Genomic DNA, 25,769 nt, shown 5'->3' with positions numbered 1-25,769 from the left:
CTTACAGGTTTGACTCCAAAGAAGCACCCGTATTATTATTTGTAAAAGTCATAGACTTCAAATGTTCAACAAGCTATCAATACAAGAGAAGCTCAGTAAATTTATGTTATTTCAGTCCATTCAATGAAATAATTATGTAGCGTGAAAAGACATCTAAGTTATATTGTTAGAGTTAAAGAAAACTCTCTATATTACGAACCCATTTATGTAAAAACATCTCCATATATCACCATATAAATTAGTGAAAATCTATTAAACTTGATGGGTAACACTATAAAATAGATGATGTTATGGTGCCATTTTGTAAGACAGCAGGCATTTCGCATATATTTTGTGCTCCCACGAGCTCTGAGAGCTCTGAGTCCAGGAGCAGAGACGAAACTGGCTGGTTGCAAAGAACAGACAGTACAGGACCCCGTGCTGGTGGCTGCTTATTGAACAAAGCAGCTCGCAGCAACCCTGAGAAGTCCATGTGCATCCCCATTTTTCAGATGGCCAAACTGAGGCTCACCTAGAAACACAAGGTGGTGCTGAGTCCATGGCCAGTCGTTTTCTTATAGTCCTTAGATGACCAATTTCACAACTTCCACACCCACATGTCTCTTGTGGCCATGGCCCATCACCTCCCCCAATGCTAAAAAAAAAATTTTTTTTTTAAGTAACCCATCTATGCAGATAGATCTAGAGAAATCTGAAAACCCCAGACATATTCTAATGACGTATGAAAATTTGCAAAAATTTCAGGCAGATTCTAGTCCCTCCCATTTTTCTCTCGGCTGTAGCTTCACAGAACTTCCTTTACCTTTCTATCTTACTCAATATTTACAGTGATAAGACCCTTGGAGAAGCCCTTGATTCCAGGCCTAGTTCTGTCAGTCCCTGCTTGTGGGCTCTGGACAAGCCCAGCAGTAAAAACCTGCTTTGTTTGCCCACCTCCAGATGAAATGGGATAGGGAGAGCCCTTTGAACCCTATAAAACAATGACGGCGACAAGTTTCTCCTCCGAGACTGGGGCTCTTTTCTTCCCATCTCTCTGATTGAAGTGTCGTCACACGGAAGCAGGAAGCAAGGACGTTTTCTCCCTAAGATCCAGCTCACGTGCCTCTCCCTGCGACATATGGGGATCTTGCTTTGGAGAGCGCGCTAGGCCAGGTGAACAGCTGTCGCTGGGTGCCCTCTGAACGAGCGGCAGTCACTCTGGTGGGGTGAGCTTAAGACGACAGCTTAACTGCTTTGCCGCCAGAGTAGGCTAGTTTGGGTTTCTCCTTAGTTTCCACCACCCCTGGATTTATTCCTCTTGCTTTCGTGTGTTTGGTGATCATGGAGGTTGGCATTCGCTTGGAGAGATGTTCTTTGGGGACCCCGGCTATTGTAACTTGACAAAATGTATGTTGGCTGGCAAAATGTACAGAAAAAACCCAACTTTTATTAAAAAAGAAGTAGAGGAGGAAACATCAATATGTATCGAGCACCTTAGAATAAGTTCATCTTTTGTCCTAGTCATTCCATTGTGAAGGGTTTAGCTCTCAGATAATACTGGATGACTTGAAATTATGTAGTATATTTAAGGAGGTTTATCGAACTATTGCTTAAGATGATAACAAATGATCTTATTGTCCAATAATAGGGGATTAGTTAAATAAATAAAGGCACACCCACACAATAAAACATACACTGTTCTTAGAAATGATGGGGCAGGTGTGTTATGCATATATACAAACATATGGAGAGGTAGTCTGTTGTTAAAATTGGGTTATAAAACAATAGGTGTGGTAAAATCTCATTTTGTTTTAAAGTCTATATCTTTATTTCTATATGAGGTCTGGAAGATTATATTCCAAAATGTGAACAATGGTTATTACTGGATGATGGTATAGAATTATCCCCTTCCCCCAAAACACACATATAAACAGATATACAGCCCAAATTTCCCCAAAATGACTATATATTATTATTTCCCCCATAAAGATGAAATGTATAAACATAATAGAATTTCCACTTACTGTTTCAAGGACTCCAGTGAGGCCCAGCCGGTGTGGCTCAGTGGTTGAGCGTCGACCCATCAATCAGGAGGTCACGGTTTGATTCCCAGTCAGGGCACTTGCCCAGGTTGGGAGCTCGTGCAGGAGGCAGCTGATCAGTGACTCTCTCTCATCATTGATGTTTCTATCTCTCTCTCCCTCTTCCTTCCTCTTTGAAATCAATTTAAAAATATATTAAAAAGAAATTCCATCACTTCTCGGCCTTTTGGCTCCAATCAAGTGTAGTATCTGTTCTTATCAGTTTAATATCTGATATGTCCTCTATCTGAGGACATTATATTAAATGTGTTTTTAGAGTAGGGAGATGGAATAGGAGCTTGCTCTGTCTACTCCACGCATTGACCTGGTATTGCAGTACCTCTGGGAATGGCACACACACACACACACACAAAGAATTCCAGTGAGGAGATGTCAGTAACAAAGACCTTACATCTACCAGGAATTACTGTCCTGGAAGTGAAATCTGAAGAATATTCAGAACTTTACAGCAATCTCCCTTGTTCTAAATCTCTGATCACTCTTGGTCGGTTTCTCTCTTTTTAATCCTTAGACAATGCGCACCTTAAAGATTTACCCCATGGTGTTAAAAGTGCTGAATTATCTGTTTCCGCCACAGACCTTGTGGGCAGGGTGCCTGGCGGAGGACATGGCATGGAGGGGCTCTCTGTAAATGGTTGAATGAATGACAGAGGGAGAGGCATCCATGAAGTATGTTAGAGGTTTATGGAGGGAGAGAGATCAATGTTAAAAACTGTGTAATAGATTGTGGTAGCTGACATGACTTTGAAGGCTTTATCCAGGCAAAAATGGAGAGGGAGGCCATCAATTCCAGGCAGAGGGAACCACAGGGTGACCAAGAGCCACGAGGTGGCTCCTGGGACATGGGCGTTCCAGGGCAAATGGGGATGATGCTCACTCGATGGTGGAACAGTGTGGTCAAGGCAGGAAGACAGAAAAGCAAATTTGGGGACTATGCCGCCCAGTTTGGCAAGAGTATGGCTTAAGACAGTGATGGCGAACCTATGACACGTGTACTCATTTTTTTGGTTGATTTTTCTTTGTTAAATGGCATTTAAATATATAAAATAAATATCAAAAATATAAATCTTTGTTTTACTATGGTTGCAAATAGCAAAACATTTCTATATGTGACATGGCACCAGAGTTAAGTTAGGGTTTTTCAAAATGCTGACACGCCGAGCTCAAAAGGTTCACCATCACTGGCTTAGGGGTAGGGGAACCGTGGACTGTAAGGCTGGGAAGGTTAGGTGGGCACTTGTTAAAGAGGGCCTTGAATGCCAGGGTGAGACTCTTGCTCTTTTGTGTAAGTTGAAAGACCAAACATACTTTGAACCCTAAGGTTTAACTCCTCCAGCACACATTAATCTCTCTCTCTTACACCTTTGACTCTTCTCTTTGACATGGTTTCTTCCCCTTATAAAACACACCTTGAATTAATAACCAAATCCAAGTGAGAACCACATTCCCTTGTTAGAGGGAAGTCACTGGTGGGGACAGACTCTACTGAGCCCTCCACCTTCACATCTGGATCCCCTGTGACGTGTGCTGAGATTCAAGACACGGTCTGTGGCATCTGGGGAGCAGGGCAGAGGTGGGGGGCTCCTAGGGAGTGACCCTGGCCCATCAGCATCGTGCTGCTGAGCGGGGAGCCACAGGCCACGCCTGGAACATCTGAGCAGAAGCTCGGGGCGTTACGGCATCGGGATCTACACAGAAGGCCATTGCCATCGGCATCCTGGTCTCTCTGTCTGTGCACTATAAAAACTGACAAAAAGGGCCTCGCTGCTGAGTTTCGGACTGAATGTTTAATGCAATTAATGCATATTTCATAGCACAATAACTGCCAGCGCTTTGCTCTGCCATCCTCCCTGGCCGAGTTATTTACACAGGCATTTTGAGCCCAGCCACAGAGGAAGTTGACAACTGCGTGTCTGTGCAGCAGGCCCGGCCCTTTCCCATGCAGATCAGGGCCTCCCCGTTTCAGAACGTCCCTGAGCAGCATCTGAAACCCCCTCCACTGAGCTGGGTGGATATACCTTCCCTTGGAACCACCTCTCAACAATCCCTTGCCCGACGTCCTTCCATTTTCTCCCCTCCCTAGCCCCAAGAAAAGTACAACAAGGGGGGCTTTGTGCCAACACCGTCATGCCTCGGAGTGAATCTTCGTGATTTCTCCCGTTACAGAATCCCTAAAAGTGAAGACAGTGAGCTGTCCCCCTGGTCAGCCACTTCGTTTATTCATTGATCAGTTCTGACAGTCCTTTCGCAAGGCAGCTCTGCCCCCAGGGTGGTTTGACATAAATCAGGGGCTCCTCCGCTCACCCGCTCATCACGAGTGATGGATTTGGCAGGTTTTCAGGTTCCCGGGAAACAGAGCTCTGGGCCAGGAGAGCCAGACTGGGGCTCCGAAGGCGGCATTCAGCGCGAGAGGGGGATCCACGGATTCACGTCTCCTGCTGTTTTTCACTTACTAGGCACCCAGCCAGCCCTTTGAGTCTTAGTTGTAACCTCCGATTCCACATCAAGAAGCTTCAGGTGCACCTCTCTTTGTGCAAGGCTCATGTTCCCGAAACGGTGTCGATAATGCGATTTCTGTGGGTAAATGTGAGCCTGTGTCTAGCGACTCTCATTACTAAGAACAGCGGTTTTCAACCTGTGGGTCGAGACCCCTTTGGCGGTCGAACGACCCTTTCACAGAGGTCGCCTAAGACTATCCTGCATATCAGATATTTACATGACGATTCATAACAGTAGCAAAATTACAGTTATGAAGTAGCAACGAAAATAATTTTATGGTTGGGTCACAACATGAGGAACTGTATTTAAAGGGCCAGAAGGTTGAGAACCACTGACTTAGAGGCATTCTGGGTTGTTTTCTTTAACATGTAAACTTTTCCTTCTCCCTTCCCCCAGTCACTTTGTCAAATATTTAAAGGAAGAAAAAGAAACAAATTTAGAACTGATTTAAGAGAATGCTGAAGCAAAACCTTTTCTAACATGCGCATGTCACTCTCTGTCCACTTTGTCACTGTGGATTCTTAGAGGCCGGGTTTTCCTATGTAGTGGTACAATTAAATACCCAGCAAGTCAAAACAGCTGGCTGGCTTAAAAAAATGGAGAAGGCTAAGTTGAGAAGGTTTGATTTAATGAGAAATGTATCCTTTAAAGCGCAGTCTTATTCAGCAAGCTGCCCTTCGCACGCTGGGCCTCCTTTTGCTGGAGCCCTGCCCTGGGAGAAAGCAGGATCGTGGAAAGATTCGGGCCTCTGAGGCCAAGACTGGGCTCGAATATGGCACTCAGACATGAAGATAAGAATATTTTGTTTTCCTGGCCAACGAGAGGATTGAGTTGGATAAGGAAGGAGAAGGTTCTTGAAACGCTGGCGGACTGTGGGGACATGGGGTGTCATGGTTATTAAGGCCCTATATCCAAATCCTACATGCCTGGGGACTTTGAGTTCCTCACCTTCTCCAAGCCTCACTTTCCTAACTATAAAATAGGTATCAAAACTTTCCATATACATTTTCCTTTTAATTTTAATAGATGCTTTTGGGTGTTTTAGGAGAGACATAACTTGTTTGACAATATATGAAACATTATTTTACATTTTTACTTTTTATTTTTACCTGAGTTTACATTTTAAAACATTTATTAGATATACTAGAGGCCCGGTGCATAAATTCGTGCACCAGTGGGGTCCCTCAGCCTGGCCTGCAGGATGTGGCCGAAACTGGCTCTCTGATATCCCCTGAGGGGTCCCGGATTGCGAGAGGGCGCAGGCCAGGCCAAGGGACCCCGCCAGTGCAAGATTGGGGCCAGGGAGCGACGTGGGAGGTTGGCCAGATGAAAAGGGACCATGGGAGGGCTCCAAGGCGTGTCCAGCCCATCTCACTCTCAGTCTCCCAGCAGCAAACTAACCTACCGGTCAGAGCATCTGCCCCCTGGTAGTCAGTGCATGTCATAGCGAGCGGTTGAGTGGCCTTACTGTATTATGCTTTGATTGGTTGAATAGACGACCAGATGACCTGACACTTAGCATATTAGGCTTTTAGTATATAGGATTGGGGTAGCAGTGGTTAATGACATGATAGAAATTTGAGGAGTATAACTTGATAATAGGACATCTATATAATCTATTGTGTGTTATAATAGAACATTGTTACAAATTGAACATAATTAAAGCATAGTGATTAATCACAAAAACAATATGTAATTATATATGTGTTTTCCAATGGTCTTAGGCGACCCCTTTGAAAGGGTCGTTCGACCCCCAAAGGGGTCGCGACCCACAGGTTGAGAACCGCTGGTCTAAGGGATCAATAACTTAAGGCTCCAGGGCCAACTGTGTTCACAGCCAGGCCTGGTGCATATGTGAGCTTCTGGAAGCATATTTCTTTGCAAGATTTTCAGTTTTTTTGCATGTGTTGCTTGTGTTATCTGTTGTCCCAGGAATCAAGTCCCCTTTTATCTGTGTTGTTTTTTTTTTTAAAATATTTTATTGATTTTTTACAGAGAGGAAGGGAGAGAGATAGAGAGCTAGAAACATCGATGAGAGAGAAACATCGATCAGCTGCCTCCCGCACATCTCCCACTGGGGATGTGCCCGCAACCCAGGAACATGCCCTTGACCGGAATTGAACCTGGGACCCTTCAGTCCGCAGGCCGACGCTCTATCCACTGAGCCAAACCGGTTTCGGCATTATCTGTGTTTTCACAACACCACGTATAAATTAGTACCTGGTCCCACGGCCAGTAAAAATGGTTAACAGCACAGGTTCAAACAAAATGGAACCCCTTCTGCAGAAGGAATGAAGCAACCACTAGTTAGGGACCTCTGGTCTGGCCCACAGAACCTCTTACCAGAGTGCTTTTCTACCTCCCATAGGGCAACCCCATCTTCTTCCTAGTGACTTCCCCACCCCCATCCTGTCCCATACCGAGTGGATGTGGACAGAAGCTGGGAAAGAGGCTGAGAACTGGTATGGTCCATGCAGTGATTCTGGACCCCGGTTCCACATTAGCATTGCATGGGAATTCCTAAAGTATATAGACAGGTGCCTGAGTCCCCCAAAATCCAATGAAATCAGAACTTGGAGGGTGGGATCTGGGCAAGGGTTTTGGTGTGTGTGTGTGTGTGTGTGTGTGTGTGTGTGTGTGTGTGTTTAAGCTTCCCAGGTGATTCTAATGGGTAGCCAGTTGAGAAGCACTGGTGTAGCAAAGAAAACTGTGCTAGGAATTGGGAAGGCACCTGGTTCATCATTAGCCTGTGTGACCATTTCTCAGTGGCTCTCCCCAGCTGAGCTTCCTTGCAGACTTATAAAATGAGGATGCTACAGTAGATCTCTTGGGTGAGTCTCTCTGTTTTCAGCTGTTATATTCTAAGTGTTAAGGGTCTGAAGTCAGCTCAGATGAAGAGAGAGGGTCTTGAGGGAAAACAGCAGAGACCTGTTCCTTTACGGGGGCCAGAGGCACAGAGGCAAGCAGACAGCAAAAGGGAGAGCACAGGAGCTGGATGCTAATTGGAAAGGATGAGGGCCATGTCGAGTTGTCAGTTTCACTTGCAGGGACCTGGTCTGGAAGTGCTGGCACAGCACCGGTGGATCCCAGGAAGGATCTTGGGCACGCCGGCTTCTGTCCTCCCTCCTATCTGTCTATCCGTCGGCATGCTGCTCCATGGCAGAGGGCCTCTGTGTTCTTAAGGCGATGAAGCCTTTCTAAGTCTCCTTCCGCAGAGCCTATGATTGGAAGTGACAAATGGAGGCTACTCTACTTAAAACCGCCACTCTGTGTTAGTAGCAGGATCAGCTCAGGTAGAGGGACATCTTACTGATGCATTTTTAAACTCTAACACAGAGAGAACAGGTGTACAAGAGGACAGGGTGAGGTGTGCAGGAAAGAGATCTAGTTGGTGAAGGAGTGAAATGGCTTCATTTTTTTAGAGGGTAGCTCTATGCAGGTCAAACCCATTGCCCTCACCCAAAAGAATGAAGTGAAATGGAAGGCTGGGCCATAAGGAGGTGACCTTGGGTGGCGTGAAGAGCTGACTGAGGGCCAGTGGACAGAGGAGTGTGACCATCTGTCCATCACCAAACTAGAGCTCAGCCCTCATCACAACTTCGAGCAAAGTATTCTCAGTGCCTTCCCACCACTCCCACACGAGGACCTCTCTTTCCACACATGCACGCCCTTTCTTTCTTCTCCATTCCTCAAACACACCTAGCTGTAAGACATTGGTGGAGCACCACCTACATGATTGGCATCATCCTGAGCACTGGGACACATAGATGAATGATTGGTATTCTTCCAAGGACCCTAAGAACTCTGGGAGACAGAATGGTAACCACAGAGTCTAGTAGCAGATGACCAGTCCTAAGGGGAGGGGACTAGGAACATTGGGGGCACAGAGCGCTCGCCAACTGGGAAAGTGAAGAGGGATGAATACTTGAGCTGATTTTTGACATCAGGGAGAAGGAAGTTATTTTGGAAAAAGAGAGCAGCATGCACAAAGGTACAGAGGCCAGAAGTTTGTATGTTCCATTCGGGGAACTGCATGTGTTTCTACATATATGGAAGAGAACTGGAAGGGAGCTAGAGAGGAAGATAGGAGCCAGATCACGGAGGGTGTCATAGTTTAGTTGCGTTAGAACTTTATCTGAAAGCTAAAAGGAGTCACTAAAGGGCATTAGGGAAAAACATGACATTAGATATACATTTTAGAAAGGTTACTTCAGGAGCATTAGAAAGTGAGAAGATGGTGAAAGGAAAAACAAACCTACAGTGGGGCCTTGACTTACGAGTTTAATTCGTTCTGTTACAGAGCTCATAACTCAAATTACTCGTATGTCAAATCATTAAAGTGAACGAGTGAGACACGTGATGCTGGGCTGATGTTGTGGCGTTCACTGTGACGTTCGCTGCGCCAACTAGCGGTCGGGTATCTGAAGCTGGCTCGTAACCCAAATTTTAGCTCGCAACTCAAAGCAAAAAATCAGCCAAGAGACGGCTCTGTATCTCGAAAAACTCGTTAGTCGGGACACTCGTAAGTCAAGGCCCCACTGTAGTTCATACTAAAATGTACAGGGCTGTCTGGGAGGTACAGGCTACAGAGAGGGAGATGCTTCTCTAGGACATTCTGAGGCCATGCAGCCCAGGGAGACAGTTCCCCTTTGTACTATGACTCTTTCCCTCCTCTGGAGCTGTTAGGTCTGTTCATGGGGTAGACACTCTTGTCTCAGAATTTCTATAGATGGTGCTTATGAGAATGCCTGACTCTGATTGGGGGAACATGCCTGCCTCATGCTCAGGGACCACAGCTGCCAGGGATATGTCTTCAAGTTGTAGAGTCAAACGCTCATTACTTCCAGCTCCTAACATCCACTGCAGAGTTTCTAGTCGGAGCTTTGTTGATCTTGTTCCCAGCTGGCTGACAGACTCATCTCTTTTATCTCTTCAGCACTGAGTAGATTTACCAACAGTGAAAATCTAGGTGGCCTCCTGGAGAAGCCATGGAATTCAGTGCCATTAAGAATCCAGTGTCATTTAGGCACACAGTGTCCGATTAGGGCCCGAGAGAAAACTTGACTTAGCTACTCCTGCTCACTCTAAGGTGCCCTGGCAGATGGGAAGTGGAAGCCATTTTTTCTAATCAGGAATAAAATTACAGGACAGCTCACTGGGCCGCTGATCTGTGTTTATGAATCTAGCATGTGAATCCCAGTTGCTGTCAAGAGGTCTAAATTGCAATCACATGGAAACTTCAGTCTTCATGGCTCAGGGTACATGAAAAATTCTCAAGGTGGAGCCTCGCAGGATCTCCCATGTATAACTCTCTCCTTGCCCAGAGTTGGCCCTATATGGTTTCTTTCCCCCCATCCCTGGTACTGTATTCTTACAGATTTCTCTAGAATCTGGTAGAAGATGCTGTGTTTTGTCTGCATCAGTTTTTCCACAGCCTGAATGTTTGCCTGACTCAGACCAGGAACCTGGTCTATCATCCACCAGGGGAATAAAAAGAATGCCTTGAGCTGGTCTGAGCATACCTGACACCAGTATCCTCTTTCAATCTGAAAAGTCTGATTGAGAAATTGAATATCTGTAGGGTCTGGATAAAAATCAATTCTCAGCAGTTACTTCTTAGGGACTCTTTTTCCCTCCTTAGATTTTGTGAACTTATGTGATGCATAAGTTTAGTCCTTTTCCTGAAAAATTCTTTGCCTAACTATATTCCCCCCGATTGTAATTTTAATCTTAATCCCTTCAATGTTCCCCTGCTTTTTCTCAAAAGTCATCATGGCTCATAACTGGGCCACATTTACATCTTTTACCCATAAGTCCAGCATCCAGGGGTTCATATGTTCTCAGCACTAACCAGGCACAGGTGGTTACTGTACCCTAAGTCCAGAATTTGAGACAGTATTTCCCCAAATTGTAATTTTATATAAGAGAAGTTTAATAGAGGAGTGAAAGGCTGCAGCCAGATTGAAATTAATTTGAGAATGAGAGGAACAGAAATGGAGGCCCAGAAGATAGCCAAATCTTTTAAGAAGTGACAAAAGGAGGAAAGAGGGTGGGTCAAGGCCAAAGAGGTTTGTGGATCAAAGTTTTAGTTTGCTTATTTCATAGGATGAGATGTGTTGAACATGTTCGTAGACCAAAAGGAAGGCTTGCCCATGGAGGAAGAGGTTGAATACAACCAATGAAGCAAGGTCTTGAAGATATGAGAGAGGGTAGAGCCAAGGGCATCTGGTTAGCCTTGAAGAAGAGGGACACCTCATCCCTTGATACTAGGATGGGTGGGTTTAAAGACACCTGTACAGGTGGGGATGGGGGTGGAAACCTGACGGCCATCACTCTTGTAGCCTCAATTTTCTTGAATCAAACATCTAGTTGGAACCCAGTGCTGTGGAGGCTCAGGTTATCTCTCTCCTTTGTGCTCTTCAGTCAAAGCCACCAACAATCACACATGAATGGCTCATTCCTGACGGTAGAGCAGGGCCCCATCCATTGTCCTGACTGAGCTGCACGGCTCCCTGAGAGTGAACAGGACAAATTAGTTTGAATCCACAGGAGTGTTGGGTAAGCCTGGCTAAGCTAGAGACCTGCCCAAGGTCACAGAGGGATGAGTTAGAAGGGCTGGAACTGGGAGCTGCTCTCCCTGTCCCATCCCTCAGCCAGCGCACAGGCAGGAGGGCAGGAGACACGGGTAGGATTTAGTGGGACCATCAGAAGAGCAGGTGCACTCTGTTGCTTCCAGGTCAGTCCTCGCCTGGCAGGTGCAGCCCAGGTGCAGATGTTTGCAAAGGCAGCCAGGCCCCCTCCCAGCCTGGGGGAGGTGGCAGCCTTTCAGGCTCCATTGTTATGCTTGGCTCTTCTTGCAGGGGCAGTCTTTGCTGTCTGTTCTGGAGAGCAAGGAGCCTTTGATTCAGGAGGAGCTGTGCGTCCCCACTTTGATCTCTCACAAATCAGGTCTTCGCACACTCCCGAGAGAACATTTTACATTTTAAAGGCTCTGAGCCGACTGTCTCTTTGGCTCACCTGTGGAGCTGCTCTTCTCCCCGTGGCTCATCCTTCCAGCAAAACGGGCCCCTGGGCAGCCTGCCCAGGATAGAGTTGGTGGAAGCAGGCTGCACGAGAGGGCTCCTGAACGAATGAACGAGCCAGAGGCAGCATCGATCAGAGACTGACACGGTCCCCTCCCTCACCTTGGCCTGAGGGGAGCATCCACTGTCAAGGGCAGAAGAGTCAGAGTAAGGGAGATGGGAAACCTCGCTTACCTGTCCAGGCAGCATAGGAAGTTCCTGCCACACTCCACTGCTGAGGCTTCAAGGCCTCCGTGGGGTGTGCTGGGCGGATCATGCCTCCTCCATTTTGCAGATGACAAAACTAAAACCCGGAGCAAGTCACCCAAGCGATTTTAAACCGGGCAGATCTAAGATTATAACACACACCTTCAGACCCCTTTCCCTGCATCCTTAACCATTCCAAAGGCGCTTTAGGTGGAGCCAGAGACCCAAACAGGCCAGCCAGGGCAGAGAATAGTGCCAACCTTCTAGGGTTTCAGACTCAGTAGCAAGAGAGCACCGAACGTGGGCGTTCTGATCTTGGCTCTCACACGGATCAGCAAGCGGAATCTTGAACAATGCCCTCACCTTTCTGACAGGCTTCTGTAGCAAAGCCTGTGTGCCTGTATCATGGAATATTGTATCAGGTACATTATGTGAAATTGCTTTGTAAATTGTTAAGGGCTTCAAGCAAGTGAGTAGTGATTTCTCCTCCTCCTTATTTCTCTCTGGAATCTCATCTGAGCGGGCCTGGGACTGGAGGGTCAGGGGGCTCCCGAGCGTGTCTGCAAGCTGGGCCAGGAGCAGAGTGCTCCCCTCCGTTTTTCCGGATGAGCGCTGTCTCCTTTGTCCTGTATTTATCCTAAAGATGTTAGAGCTGAACAGACCAGCCAACCCCCCCTTCCCCCCCCCCCCTCCGCTCCACCCACCCACCCACACACACACTGCTGAGACACATCCATATCTCGAGGTCCCAAGGCCAGTGCTCTTCCCATAATACACAGAGGTCTGGCAACGTGCAACCCTCTCGCACCCCTCCCAGCACCCTCCCCTGGTCCTCGTGGACTGAGAAAAACTCAGCAGGTCTAAGCCAGCAATGTAGCTGGACTTGGAAGGGCCCGGCAAACTGGTTAGTAAACAGAAGTGATTTTCCTTAATCAGGGCTGGTCACACCAGAGAGCTATAACTGTCCGAGTCCCACCTGCTACTTTCCCATTCCTCTCCCTCTGCCCCACCCTCTAGGGACCTTGGCCGGGGCCCTCCCCAGTGCTCCACTCCCCACCTGTTGCTGTGATTTCTTTGGCGGTGGGCAGGAGAAGGGGCCTCCCAGAAACCAAACACGGGCCAGGGCAGAGCCAGCTTGCCCCCACCCCCACCCCCACCTGGGAAAGCTGGCTGTCCATGGGGAAGTACCCCTAACTGGGATTACCTGGGGCGCCTTACCTGGGTTGTAGGTCCCGACATACAACCATAAGAAAGAGCCCTCTTCCCAGTACTGTCCAAAGAAAGAGAAAACTTACTGAGCCCCGGTTTCAGCCTTGGCGTGTGGGGGTCACCGTGCGGAAGGTTTGCACTCATTGGCCCGGCTTTTCTGACCAAGCAGTCCAGTCTGCTTATTATTCTTGTACACGCACTACTGATTCCTGTCTCCTGTCTCTGCTGATGTTAGTCCCTTGCCTCAAATACACTCTGATATTTATAAATCTTTTCCACTTAGCATTTCAAAAGGCTTTCATGTCTATGATCTCATCCAATTGGATCATATCGTGAACCTCACAGCAACCCCGGGGTTTTTTGTTATTACTATTATTGAAATGATTATTCCCTGTTAGGTTGGAGGAACTGAGGCCCAGAGCGGCTCAATGACTTGTTCAAAGTCACATCAGTAGTTGCAGAGAGAGCTGGAATGAGAACAAGGACTTTGTGACTCCCCTTCCTGGGTCTTCATCACCGCCCCACGCGGTGTTGCTCTCATTGATAGAACACCTGCCTGGGAACCTTCAGGAGCTGCCCCCACTCAGCCCTGGGAGTATTTTGGCCTGGGTTAGAGTACCCCAGTTTTTCCTTGAGGAACCATCCCATCCCCTCAGCTCATTTGATTTTGGTGGGACTGCCCTCAGCCCTTGGCTCTGTGGGTGACCCCATGGCCAGAGCTGGCCCATCTGTGACCAAAGGCAGCTCAGTGAAATGCAACCCACGTCTTCTGCTGGAGTTGTCTGGGAAGAGACACTCTGCTGAGATTTCTAAATCTCTGGCATGTGAGGCTGGAGTCGCAGGGCCACCCCTTGGAGATGCCTGCCTGAGAATGAAGCTGACAAAGAGAAAGGCAAAGCAATGAGGGCACCCGAGGCGGTCAAATCCTGAAGACAGTCCTCAGGTTGATGGATTCCATCGTACCTGAAGCCAGTTGCAGCTTGTTCCTGAAGCTGGTTTGAGTTGCTTTCTGTCACCTGTATCAAAAACCAGAGTCTTGAGGAATACAACCCCCACCCCAATACTTCTTGCAAATCCTTTTGCTTTTGTTCCTTGCTTCTCCATTCCCCAATATGGCCCACTTACCTGTTGCTCTAGATCAAAATATTAATATTGCATGCTTGAGTCTTTCCCCTGCTTTATTACCAGCAGTTTGAGGATAGGAACTCTTCTCTTTTGTCTTATTTGTGCCATGGAAAGAGCACAGGCTTTGGAATCAGAACATCTGGCATGAGTCTTATCCCTACCACAAGCTGAATGGTCTTGAATGGATAACTTTACTTTCTGGAAATTATTATTTTTTTTAGATTAAAAAACAACAAACCTACCTTTCAGGCTTATTATGATTACTGAAAAGGAAATGTATATGAAAGTCCCTTTCAAACTCATAGAAGCCTTTCCAGTGTCAGAGATTACTTAGAACAGTGTCTGGTGCGTAGTATACCCCATAATAGTGCCGTTAAAAATAGTTGTTGGACTCAGCCATTGTGTGTCACCTCTATTGCCTGAATCCTTTGCCTTATGAGCAGGTTAATGGCAAATTGGGAACAGAGCATGTGGATGCTCCAGTGATTTGGTTTTATTGCAAACTCATCACTAGAGATCCTCCTTAGCTGGGCATCCATTACCAGGTGAGAGAAGGTGTAGCCTGGGGTGGCGGGGGTGGGGGGGGCGCGGGGGCATGAGTAAGAAGACATCTCTTTGTCATCCATTTGCATTGAGGCCACACACACAGGGGCTTGGGCACCACCCCTGAGTGAAAGCTGGTGTTGGAGGGGAGTACAACTAGGGAGTGTCTACCATCCTAGCCCACAACTGCTCATCCAGCCCCCAGTTTCAACCATTTACCAGGTCTCCCCATGAAGAAAAAAGTGCAGACAGGGAAGTGAGAGCAGCTTAGGACAGTATGCCCTCTGGGAGACACCATGCGTTTCAATAGCCCTTTTGAAGTCCTTCTTTGGTGGCCACGGAGCTTTTGCATGCACATTGGAGGGACTGTTAGTGGCTTTAGTTCCTTGTTGGTTCCAGCTGAGAAAGAACTCCTGAGTTGGAAACTGAGGTCAGTGTAGTTCAAAAGCAAGCTCAAGGTCTCCTCACCTTTTGCAGATTCCTGGCCACTCACCCAGGTGAACTTCACTTAGGGAATTTGAAAATGCCCCAAGGAAATAGTTGTTGGTTAAATCATGTTGTGTGGAGAATCAAAAGTGAATGTCTTGGCATCATGTCATGAGCTTCCTTTTCTATTTCTCTTTTTGCTAATAAATGTGAGCACTTATCTGTGTTAGACCCTGTAATGAGCTTACGCCATGCATTGTATCATTTGATCTCACCTTGTCTCTCTGAAGGTTCTGTTATTTCTCCAATACAGAGAGGTGTAAATAACTCACAGAAGTCTCATTGTTAGTAAGTGGCAAAGTTGGGTCTTGAACCCAGGTTTATTTCATTCCAGTTTGAATGAGCTCTTCCTAGCTATACTCCCATATGCCTCCTTCTTAACACTGGTACTTGGTGGAATTATATACAATATGACATCTATGTACTTACATATTGTATAACACCATAAACTCATGAAAGCTAGGGATTAGGCACTATTTATCTCTGCATTTCTAGCAGTGAGAACCATAGGGAAAAACACCACACAATGATAGATAGGTGGAATGATATGGAGAGAAAAAGAAATGTACTAGAGAGTCTCTGGTTTCAAGGACTTCACAATCTAGCAGGAGAGACAAAGCATACATAGATGAAAACCTGAAAATTATAATAAGAAAGTTCAAAATACAGCTAAGATTATTGACAAATGAATGGTAAACTCATGAAGTGTTACATCTGTAAACCAAAATTAATTTTAGACTGTAATAAGGAATAAAAAGCATTTATCTGAGCAAAAGAAGCTGCAGCCCAGGAAACACTGATTCAGGTAGCAACCTAAATTGTGTTCCACCCAGGCAAAGGGAAGGCTGCCTTTTATAGGGAAAGTTCATGCACAGGTTTTCAATTAGGCCTGTTTTATGTAAATGAGGTATCCAAATGGTGCAGTTCTGATTCGTCAGTATAGATGCAAAGGACAATTTGTGTACTACTGATTGGACAGGGCTGCCTCAGTTCCTTGTAGGAAAAATCAGGGCTTCCCTGCAGTGGTTGACTCAGATGTATAAACCTGCAGGGCACAGTGTGGGGAAGGTGAGTTCAGTCTGAGGTTCTTCCCAATGTACAGACTGTGGGAGAAGCACCTGTCAGCAAATGGCTGCTAGACTCCTTATTCATAAAATCTGGGCCCTTGGTTGACCATAGGGAGTTCATCTCAGCAGATAAATTTCTTCTCAGCGTTCACATCGAATGAATCTTTCCTCCCAGGGCCCACAATTCTCACACAGAGAGATAGCTTTCTTTGGGCTGGTTCACACTAGAATATGGCTGTCTGAGTATTTTAGTCCTGACTCCCTGTTTCACTCCTTCTCAGGGATGCAGTGGCCTCAGTTGCATCTAGAGCAGTGGTTCTCAACCTGTGGGTCGCGACCCCTTTGGGGGTCGAACGACCCTTTCACAGGGGTCGTCTAAGACCATCGGAAAACACATATATAATTACATATTGTTTTTGTGATTAATCACTGCTTTAATTATGTTCAATTTGTAACAATGAAATTGGGGGTCACCACAACATGAGGAACTGTATTAAAGGGTCGAGGCATTAGGAAGGTTGAGAACCACTGATCTAGAGTCTGTCCTGTGTGCCCTTGGGGTGTGTGTGTGTGTAGGGGGTGGGGGGAGAGGTCCACTAGTTTATGATGATTGATGACCTTACCCAGATTACTCTCAGCCAGTGTGTGGCCCTAAACTTCCTCAATTTTCATTTAATTAACTTCCCCCTTTCTTTGGCTTCTCCCAGGGAAAGCCAGCTCTTGTTTCCTCTAAGAAATGTTGTGCCAGTTCCCACCCTTTTGGAGGCCGTCCTGTGGAATGTGGAGGCCAAGGTCAGAGAGGAAGCATTTCTTCCTCTGCCTAACAGTGATTGCCTTGTTCCCTCCCACTTCCTCCTCTCCAACCTCCATTCAAGGTCATCTCTAGTAATCTTGGCTTTATCCTACCTGGGACAGTCCTCAGGCTCTTAGACATAAATACTGTTTTATTGGTCTGAGTGAACCATTTCTTCCTCACTCCCCTTACTCCTTGGACTATCTCTGATCTTACAGTTTCCACAGCTGGGAGTCCCATCATCACCACCATCACCAAGGGGGTACTGCTAACATGTCCAGAGGTAAATCAATTTTACCTCCCTCAGATAAGGAGCAAGTATGAATGAATAATTTAGCCTCCTGTGTTTCCACAACTTCCTGGGAAGCGGGCAAGTTGCCAGACCTGATGGGTGAAGGTGGCTGCACTGTGGATGTTGCCTTTTCCTATGAGAACTGTCCCACTGCTCCCTAGATTAAACTCCCCTAAACCCACCATCTTGCATTCTTTCTTGAAAGTCTGTATGTATTATATGCAATTCTGTTGATTCAGGATCCAGCCCCAGGCATAACTGTACAGCAGGAAGAGTTTTCCTGACAGCCCCTTACCTTCCTCTTCTGACCCCCACACCCTCATTCCACACACTCAGTGGTCCAGGCACCACAACACAGTCACCATCTGCTGGGTAGTGAGCCTCCAGCCTCTTATAGAAAACATTTATAGAAAGCTGGGAATCTCCCCAGGACTATGGTCTACTTTCCAATTTTTTTCTTTCATTTGGGGTGGTGGGGGGAGAGAGAGAGTGAGAGCGAGCAGGCTAGATAGAGGGGAGGGGATAACAGTGGATTCTTCACCTTGTAGCTGCATCCAAGTCCTACCATGGAAATGCTAGCACTTCTTGAATGTTGAAGATTCCTCATAGAATGTTTATCTTCCTCTCCTGGACTTCTGCCAGCAGGCAGAGGAGGGCTCCTCACCAGCCTGGAGCTCCTTTCCTCCCTCTATCTGTATTTCAGAGGTAGAGCTTGGCCAACCTGCACAGGAGGCTGGGACAGAGGAATGATCAATCACTGTGTGTCCCTGAAAGATCCCTTCTTTTTTGCCTCCCTATGGCTTCAGTGCTTCCTCAGTGCCCTCAGCCCCAGGACCAGCTCTGGTGGGACCTTCACAGAACCCACTGCTATTAAAGGGCAAGCTCTGAAGATATACCCAGTGCCACCAGGAAGTGACTTTCTACCTCTTCAGTCAGCTCCCCATAGGCTATTTGGTGGTCTGGGTTCTCATGATGGGCTACCATGATTCATTCTATTAAACTCCATCCCATTCTAGTAAACTGAGGGTTGCATTCATTAGGTCTGTGTAATGATGTGCAGTATAAAGCAAGAACCTAACTTAGAGCTTTGGTTTTTCTCCTTTGCAAACTGTGGACCAGATCTGAGGTTCTCAAATTCCTTTGCCTTTGGGAATTGCTGAAGAGCTGCTGAAAAGGTGCTTCACATCCTAGATCATGGGGATTCCATTGCCATAGTTGGGTAGCAGGCCCAGGAGTCAGCATTTTAAACTGACCTCCAGGTCATCTTAGTGCCGATCACCTGGAGGACATCTTTTGAGAGACGCTGGGTGGTCTCCAAGCTGAAGGACTGTGAATCAATGTACAGGAACCCCTCCTGTGACCATCAGAACAGAGACACCCTAGAGCAGGAGCCTGAATGTTAGCCCTATAGGAAAAGGGGATGGATTTTCATTAGGCATTTTCCCTCAAAAGGAGAGTCCACGTGGAGGCTGAACTACATGCATAGTCAGGGTAGGAGCTGCAAGCAGGTGTGAAATCTTGTGGACTGACAGCTAGTTCCTTGAGCTAATCCTCAAGTACTTTTCTGGATTAATCCTTTTGAGTTTTGAAATCTGTAAGAATTGTCATATTACAATTCAAATTCTCCTGGAGTAGGTCACCAGCCAATGTAACTGAACAGCTATGACAGAAGCCAAGAGATGGGGGCTTGCGGGGAAGAACATTAGCAATAACGACTCTGTGCACAGTCTGCAGGGCCCTGGGGAGGCACAAAACCATGGGGACTAGGAGAGTCATGTGGAACAAAGTGGTCAAGCCAGCTGAGGATGGGGGTGGGTGCTGAGGCTGGGGGTGGCAGTGTCAGGTTTCCAAGTTGGAGCTTTTTAAGTCTCACCCCTTGCAGTGCGGTTCAGGGGAGGAAGAGCATTTTCATGGAGTATGGTGACTGTTAGACTTTCCTGAAGGTTCTCCCTTCTTAGCTCCTGTTCACCATTTCCACGCACCCATCCCACAAGAAATCTCCAGGCACGCCCCCTCCCCCCTCCCTCCATTCCCCACCACACACCCACTGGCTGGCTCTTGTGCTGCATGCTGCCTGGATTTCCTTTGCACTGGTTGCAATGGCACATTGGTTGCCTTGAAAGGCATTTGCATGGTCCACCCTGTATGTTCATCTTGTCTCCCCTTTCTCTGGCAGAGTCTTTAAGGGCATCTCCTTCTTCTCTTTGTGTCTTCCTGCAGTGCTCAGTACAATGCTCAGGAAAGATATTTTCTCTTTGCTTGTTTGTCTGCTAACCAACTGATACCTACATCTCCCTAGCAGGCTATCTCTCTGAGAGCCAGGTAACTAAGTAGAATTTTCTGGGAGGGGGGAGGGATGGTGAGAGGAAAGGAGCAGAGAACAGAGGCTGCCTGTCCCCCCATTTCCATCCATAATGCACCATCTCATCAGTCTGTCTCTAGACATACAGCTGCTTGTCTGGGGGACCCTCCCTGTGATGGAGCCACCAAGTTCACTGACTGGCCAATCAAAAGGAGTTTCCAGCTTGGTCTCTTAGAGTTGTGAGTAGGATGGACAGAGTTGTGAGACAAGACAACCTCATTCTCCTTTTAAAGGGGTTACTGTCTACCCTGGTGGTTTAGAGCCTGGGATTTGAAGTCGGGCAGATAGAAATTCCAATTTTGGTTCTACCTGTGACCAGCTGTCTCACTTTTCATGACCTTCTTAATTTCCATACGCCTCTGTTTTCTCAGCTGGAAAATAGGGATAAAAATGGAGATTTCATGGATTTGTTAGGAGTGGAAATACATGAATACATGATAAATGAGTATTGTCATTGAAATGCTTTACCCAGTGACGAGCACAGAGTGGGCACTCCAAAATGCGAGCCACGGAGGGGGCGCTGACAGGGCTTTCCGCTTTTGTGCAAGTCCAAGGCACTCCGGCTGCTGTCTCTTTATTCTTCTGCCATCTCCCCCTTGATGGTTGTCTTTTCCCTCCAGCTGTTGATGGACACAATCAGAAGAGCAAGAGAGAGAGAGAGAGTGTGAGTGGGACCCCTTGTCTCTCCCTGGAGGGACCCCTACTCGGAGAGCTGCTCACTTCCTTTTCTTACAAACGGAGCCAGCAAACTCGAGGAAATAGGCCGATTCCCCATCCCTTCCCCTGGCCAACTCCTCCAATGGCAGCCTCCTTGGCTCAGGGCCACCCCCAGGCATCCCATCCTCTGTTCTGCCAACCAAGTTAAAACTGGTGGCCTCGGCTTTAATTGAAAATCCCCAATCAGGACAGTACAAAGAGACTCTCTTTCAGGGAAACCTCCAAATGCAAATACTTGAGCGGATGTGCGGTCCTCTTATCTCCCGCTTGTCTTTCCTGTCTGAAGCAAACGCCTCTTGTGAGACCTTGGGGTCCCAGTAAAGAGTCCTCTTTGCAATTGTACATTAAGCATTTGTGTAAAAGGACTCCTTGGTGGGTTGGTAAGTGCCCTTAGAACAGATTTTGTAAATATTTCATGCAGGATTTTGTATTAGATTCCATCTTATAACAACTTCTGCTGTTATCTGGGTAGCCAGTTTTTTTCAAGGATATACTTCCTTTTGGTTGAAATCACAGTCTCAGAGAAGCGCCTCTGCCTCGGAAGTACCTAAACAGTATGGTTGACCCAGGAGCTCCAATTAAATTACTCTGCGTTCTGCGGATTGCCCTTGGGATCCCTAGCTGGTTTGGCTCAGTGGATAGAGCATTGGCTTGCGGACTAAAGGGTCCTGAGTTCAATTCTGGGCCAAGGGCACATGCCCGGGTTGCGGGCTCAATCCCCAGTGTGGGGCGTGCAGAAAGCAGCCGGTCAATGATTCTCTCTCATCATTGATGTTTCTGTCTCTCTCTCCCCTCTCCCTGCCTCTCTGAGATCAATAAAAATATATATTTTTTAAAAATGGCCCTCGGGAAACTTTGCTGGTAGTGTTTGGGGAGTGGAGATGTTAATCTGGGAGCTAGCTGGGCATTGAAAGCGCCCAGGGGAAGGCATTTTCAGGGCTGTTTCATCAGGGGTGTGAGGAAGTAAGCTTATCTGGACTCAGGTCTTTATCAGAAAGAATCTTCCGCACTGACCTTCTGGCTGGAGAGCTTTCCTGAAGGGGCAGGAAGGCTCAAGGGCAAGTGACACAGAGGGGACTGGGCATCTGCGGGAAGATGTGCTTTCACTTTCCTAGATGAGGCTCTAGGCCTGGAACAGACCGCAGACCTAAGGGGCTCAGCAAGGACATCAGGGGATGGCAACAAAGGCAAATAAGGATAACACTGAAGTCTGGCATTCAAGGCTGGATTATGTCAGCTGCCTCCCAATGGGCCTCAAACCTCCCTCTCTTCTTGCCGCCCATCAATCCATTCTCATCAACCAGGGAGGGCTTTCTAAGAGTGCATACACCCTGCTGGCTCCCACCCTACTCTTGACTCCAGCCTCCTTTCTGACTAACTCCTTTCAAATCTCAATTTAGGGTTATTGTTATTCTAGAAGCCTTAATCGATGCCTCCCACCCCCTCTTTTGGTTCGCCCCATGTGTGCAGTATGGCTAAGGCCCTTTACATGTTGCCTTTCCATGGAGACTACCAGTTCCTTAAGGCAGGACTTTGATTTGTAAAGGATGTGTTCCTAACACCCAACACCCACCATTCAAAAGGAACTGAACAGCTGCTGTTAAAGCTGTCGGTTCAGGCATGGGAAGACTGGAAAACAGTACCCAGAGGTCCCTGGGCCTCTGGAATCACATTGACTGTCCTGGCTGAGGAAGGGACCCAGTGGTGCCAGGCAGCTCTGGGTCCTACTCTTCGGAGAATCCCTGCTGTCCAGTGTCCTCCAAAGCCAAAATGGAGAAGGGCCCTGCGAAGCATACTCTTTCTGGGGGGCTAAGAAACTTAGCGGCTCACTTCCTGTTGGCATGAGTTTGGGGTCTGGGTATTGCCTTCTGTGAGAAACAGTCAATAATATATTTCTTTTAAAAACGAGGCTGGCTTCTGATCAATTTGTGCCCAGTCAATTCCATAGGGAAAAGATCTTGTCTAGTCATAGTCCTTGAGTCTGAGAATTCCTAGCCCCCATCTGGCCTCTGGGTTCTGTCCATCACCCTGGCCTTCAGTTCAATGGCTTCTGCCTTGAGGCTCTTTGAAACAATAGCCTGGCGGGGAGATACCACCCATAATCTGATTTTTCCCAGCCAGCATCTTCACAATAAGCATGAGTGTCTCCTTTGTCTAAGGGAGAATGCTTAACAGGAGGTGCTGGGAGAGGCCTGGGGATCCAGATGATAGTTTGGCTCAATCTTATCTCCTGCTCAATCTCCTGCCTCTGCCTCTGCTCCCACCGACTTTATCTAAAAGTGAAGAATTCTGCTTTTTCAACCTTGAAAGGCTTCACATTATGGGACTCTTAATCAATTTAGATCTCAGAGCACAGACAGACAGACAGAAAGCACCTCTCTTAGCAACACTGTCTTTTCCCCCCTCTGTTTTCAGATAGGTCACCTGTAGTCTGAGCTGATCCCATTCATGTATCACCTGACAGAAGGCTGCAAGAAGTAAAAAAGATGCCAACATTCTGAATTCCCAGCATTTCCCCTGACACCACACCTCTGTGAGCACATGGCAGGTGACTGTCTGCTTACCACCATCTAACAAGAATCCCCAACTTCCACAGGAGAATGCGGGGGCGTCCTGCCAGCTTCCCACCTTTCCTTTCTCCATTAACCTAATTGCAGGGTATGTTTCTTGTCGCACCCCAGTCCTGGTACAAATTCTGTATCACTCGAAGAATTTGGAATTAGGGTAACATGTGGTCATATGGAGGAAGACAGATTCCCCGAATAATGGTAATTTTGTTTAGTTAGAAAAAAGGAAGTATAAAGGGAATATTTTTCCTCTGATACTTAAAAAGGTTTGTATTATACTACAGTGCTTACCTTTATAATTATAATTTCGGGCAATATTTTTGGTCCTCTGTTGTTTTTTGTTTGTTTTTGTTTTTTTTTTTTAGTTTCTTATGAGCAATGGCAAAATTAATGCATTTCCTTTTTTTTCGTATCCTCTTCTTTTTCCAGTATCATCTAATATTAGTCCATAATGTTATCTTTTTTAAAAAATTTACCTTTGTTCTATTAAATATTTTACTCCCAGCTACTGTAGAAACTTTAACTGCCTCTGTCAATCAACAAAATTTGCCTCCCATTCTCTTTTATTCCTCTTCTCCTAATTGTATTAACTGAATCATTTTTAAATGACCAGACCAATCATATTTACATTCTGGTTTGTCGCTGTAATTCCCATCTTTGATTTTTATCTTGACTAGATAGGTAAATTTATTTAATTCTCACAACACACCATTTTACCGCAGTGTCCTAAGTTATCACTCACTTGGCCAAAGTTTATTTCTCGTAGTTTTCTCAAGAAGTGTTCATTTGCTTGCTCAAGATTGCTTTTCTGTAGCTAAATACAGTTTACCTGGATATCAAACTTTTTAGTTTCACACTTTCAAAAAGAAAGTGTATCATATAAGTGTTTTCTATTGTCTTCTGGCATTAAATGCTGCTGAGGAGAAATGTGGAGTTCTTAATTTTTACCCATTGAAAAGTGACTTGAATTTTTTTGTTTTGCTGACTAAAAGAGTCTTAACCTGTAAGTCCAAACTTTACTAGAGTGCCTCAGTGTTGATCAATGTTCTCTGGCAGCCATTTGTGTACATGTAGACATAGACTTAAGATGTTCTTTTGTTTTTTTTTAGGAAATTGTTAGCCACATTATATCTTTAAATATTTGTCTGTTCTTTGCTTTTTGGTTTTCTTCTATGGGTCTGAAATGATGTAAATATTTGATTTCCTTTCTATCTTGTCTGTATATATTATTGTTTTCTTTATTTCTTCTTGTCTTTTATTTCCATTTCATTTTGTTTATTTTTTTTCTTTGTCCTTTAATATTTTTCCACAGTCTAGATAATGTTTGATGCTTTTCCAATTTTGTTTTTCTTTTTATGATGGTTTGGTTCTATTTTATCTTTTTCCTTCTGCTGTGCTAACCATGTGCAAAAGCCAATGTCTGACCATTTTTAAGTACAAAAATTTCATATGTTTTAACCTAACACTTTTTCCTGAATTCAACCAGCTCGTATGTTATCTGCTCCTGTCACCCTACCACATTTCCTCCCTGAGTTCTTACATTTTTACTTTGTAATCTTGCTTCAAAGAGGCAATTGCTTCAATGAATTATTTTTAATTCCTAGAGAAATGCTTATTCACAACTTTCATCTGTTTCATAGCAATACTTTACTAGTAAGGATTGTTCATTTCTTATCAAATTTTGCTGCTATTATTCTTGGATATTTTTGTTTCAATGCTTTGTAAGTTCCTGTTTAATTTTTGTCTTTTAGTAAGATTAATTTTCCTATCGACAACATTAGGTCTCTGTGGATGGAGTGGGGTGGGGGATGGGAGAGGGAGTTGCAAGTCACCAAGAAGAGCTGTTTTTCACAACCCGAAATCCTCCCTGCTGCCACAGAGACAGCTCACTCCCGTGTGCATGTGGATTTTGTTCTAGCCCAGTATCCTCTACATCTAAACCAACCATATATGGAAGAGCTTCTGCCACCAGATGTGTTTACCTTATAACCCATACTAATTGTTGGACATTATAGATCTATTTTGCATTTCAGAGTGCACACTTTATCTCCCATAGTGTACTTTTGCTGGTGCTTTTTTTTTTTTTAAATGGTGTTTTTCTTTTTTCAATAATTAAATTTATTGAGGTGATATTGGTTAATAGGATCATATTGGTTTCAAGTGTACATTTCTATGTTACAAGATCTGTATATTATTACACTCTGTGCCCACCACTCAAAGTCAAATCATCTTCCATCATCATTTATTAGGCCCCTTTCACCCTTTTTTCCTCCCACCCCCTTCCCTCAGGCAACTACCACACTACTATTAGTATCCAGAGTTTCAGTTTTATATTCCACGATGAGTGAAATCATATGGTTCTTAGCTTTTTCTGACTGACTCACTTAACTTAGCATAGTATTCTCAAAGTCCATCTATGTTGCAAATGGCAGTATTTCGTCTTTTCTTATGACTGAGTAGTATTCCACTGTGTATATAAACCACATCTTATTCCAATCCTCTAGCAAAGGACACTTTGGTTGTCTCCATGTCTTGGCCACCATGAATAATGCTGCAATGAACATAGGGGTGCGTGTATCTTTGTGAATACATGTTTTCAAGTTTTTCGGGAGATACCCAGGAGAGGAATTGCTAGGTCATATAGAAATTCTATTCTGAATTTTTGAGGAATTGCCAGACTATTTTCCATAGTGGCTATACCAGTCTACATTCTGAGATATGCCACTACTAAGACCTCTCCTATTTCTCTGTATTTCTTGT

General features: G+C 45.8%; 1 non-coding gene across 1 annotated transcript; it reads left to right on the top strand.

Moving 5' to 3' along the window:
- Nucleotides 1-2,231: 2,231 nt before the first annotated feature.
- Nucleotides 2,232-2,422, top strand: LOC138996515 (U2 spliceosomal RNA). Its single transcript, XR_011468802.1, has one exon. It is a non-coding gene; the product is annotated as a U2 spliceosomal RNA (small nuclear RNA).
- The last annotated feature ends 23,347 nt before the right edge of the window (nt 2,423-25,769 follow it).

This window comes from Myotis yumanensis, unplaced genomic scaffold (assembly GCF_028538775.1).
Source record: "Myotis yumanensis isolate MYYU_CA2020_CCGP unplaced genomic scaffold, mMyoYum1.0.hap1 SCAF_17, whole genome shotgun sequence".
Classification (NCBI taxonomy): Eukaryota; Metazoa; Chordata; class Mammalia; order Chiroptera; family Vespertilionidae; genus Myotis; species Myotis yumanensis.
The sequence above is the reverse complement of the archived record's forward strand: the minus strand, read 5'-3'. Positions and strand labels throughout refer to the sequence as shown.